Source organism: Penaeus monodon, chromosome 32 (assembly GCF_015228065.2).
Source record: "Penaeus monodon isolate SGIC_2016 chromosome 32, NSTDA_Pmon_1, whole genome shotgun sequence".
Taxonomy (NCBI): domain Eukaryota; kingdom Metazoa; phylum Arthropoda; class Malacostraca; order Decapoda; family Penaeidae; genus Penaeus; species Penaeus monodon.
This window is the reverse complement of record NC_051417.1, coordinates 3,219,402-3,222,015: the sequence shown is the minus strand read 5'-3', so window position 1 is coordinate 3,222,015 and position 2,614 is coordinate 3,219,402.

Here is a 2,614-nt window from a genome sequence, read left to right as displayed (position 1 = left end):
AAAACAGGTGATAAAACACGTCGCTGGCTTCTATTTCGTATTATCAAACCTCTGGCTTAGCCAAGAATCTGGGGCTCGTGACGTCACTGGCTCCCGTTTTCTTTCCCCGGGAAGCGACCACAATGCGCCGACAGGTTCACGCTAAGGCACAGGTTATCGAAGGGTAATTAATATGGCAATTGGCCCCTTTTCAGGAGCTGCAACTCTGCATCCCATTAGACTTATTTTCAAAATTGCATCGCTCTTACAGTCTTCATGATGGAGAGAGACGGCAGGTCGACAACTGGCTGCTGCCATCCATAGGGATTGGACACCACGATTATTATTATTAACTTCCGTACTTAAAAAGCCTTGAAGTTCATAGCCGCGGGACGGGTCGGAAGCCAAGTTCCGCGGTATGTTTTCATCAGAAAAAAAAAACGTGAATAGCAAGGCCTTGGATCAACCCATGGGCCGCCCTGTGGTTCGCTCATTACCAGTCTTGGGGTTCACTGGGGACTTATGAGCACTTAAGCCTATTCGAAATGGCGGTGTCAGTAACCGAAGCATGCAGATGCTAGTTTAGGTTTAAAATGAAACTCTATTCGACTGCGATGTAATTGAAAGGCACGGTCACTATCTCACCCAGCGGTACAGCTTAATTAAAAAGCGAAGTGGCATCGAGGAGCCAGCCCCGGGGAGGGCGGCCTGCCAGCAGCCCCGCCAGCGCCATTAGCACCAAGGTTGGGAGAAAAAGTCTCGGGAAAGGGCGGAGCTCAGAGCCAGGGTGGCTAAGAAACGGACTTCATGCCATTTCGTCCAAGTCGCTCAGGATTCGGAAAAAAGGAACCCGGAGACGTTAGCCGCGCGTTCAGAAAAAATGGAAGAGAGGAGAGGGAAAGTGGAGGGGGGGGGGGGGACTCTCGGAAGCAGTAATATCACTGATACCTTGTCTGCAGCCTTAGCGAAGCTACCAAACAACTTATCACTGTAACAAACCGGCTGACAGAGGCCTCTCGGAGCTGACCTTGAATCAGCCAGCGTGTCCAGGTAAGAGGCAGAGCGAAGACTAGCCAGGAAGCTTCCCCCTCCCCCCTCCACTTTCTCTCTCCCATCTCAGCATCCAAACAGGAAGTCTTTCCACATAACACTACATTTTTCCTGCCATTTCTAGGCCTGATTTCCAGAATCACTGCATCACTTACATTCACTGACGCGAGTTCTCAGAGGCTCTTTTCTCGCTCTCGCAATTCGTCACCGCACAAATCTGTCTCTCGGCGCGGCGTCCTTCGGGTCGCGTGCAGGGAAGCGTCCCTTCCGTGGCGGCGCAGGGCAGGACTCGGCTACTCGAGTGGCAGCGGCAGGAGGGCGGCAGCGAGCGGCACAGGTGAGCAGCACAGGTGAGCGCCGTCTATCCACTGCCTCGAAGACGCCGTTGGCCCGCGGCCGCCTGGCCATGCCCCTCCCACCGCCGCCCAATGCCCTCCCGCCGCAGGTACGGCAGGCTCCTCCCCTCCGCGACCTCTTCCCGCCCCACTCCCGCTGACGTCACTATCGCCCGTGACGTCATGTAAGCCTAACGCAGGAACAAGAGCATTGGACCTTGGCGTCTCCTGCCAAGTTACACACGTCAAGGCGGAGGAAGCTATTTCGGGGATTTCTAAAAGAGTAACCATGTCAGAGAAACACGAAATTGTGACAGGCTGACACATGCCGAACGTTTCCAAGATGGCCCGCGTTCAAGGAGAAACTTTTAGAGTAAATCAGATGCAGTTTATCGGGCGCGGTGGGTCACCAAATTCAAAAAGTGACTTAAGCCCTTATGGGCAAGCAACGCTTCCTCCACAAGCACTTAATCCATCCGCAGGACCTCCGTCAGTCCCGTATGTCCCGAGAAACAATCTGCCAACAAAGATACGCAACATTGCCTCCTCTTCTCACCCTCTCTCAATCTCTCCCTCTCCCTCAATCACCACCAGTCCCTCTCCCTCTCCCTCTCATTCAAACACCCCCAGTCCTTCTTCTCCCTCTCCTTCTCCCTCATCCCCCTCATTCAATCACCCCCAGTCCCTCTCCCTCTCGTTCAATCAATCCCAGTCCCTCATCATCATCATCTTCCTCTCCCTCTCCCTCAATCACTCCTAGTCTCTCTTCCTCTTCCTCAACCATTACCAGTCCCTCTCCTTCTCATTCAATCACTCCCAGTCCCTCTCCCAGTCCCTCTCCCAGTCCCTCTCCCAGTCCCTCTCCCAGTCCCTCTCCCAGTCCCTCTCCCAGTCCCTCTCCCAGTCCCTCTCCCAGTCCCTCTCCCAGTCCCTCTCCCAGTCCCTCTCCCAGTCCCTCTCCCTGTCCCTCTCCCCTGTGTTGCCACCAACCAATATCCCTTCTTGCAGATTGGACAAACACACCTACCTTTCATCCGCTCGGAGTACACACTTACTTGGAGGAATACCACCTTGTAATTGCAACATGAAGTCCATTTCTTTCGCCACCAAAGCCGCATTCAGCCTTGATGCAGCAATTAAGATTCGGCGAGAGAGCAGGGGCAAGCATTCAGGATGTTCTGCCCTCTGCAGGTAGACATCATGAGACGCTTGGCGAGGAGTTCGTGGTTTATATACACGGATCTTTCCTC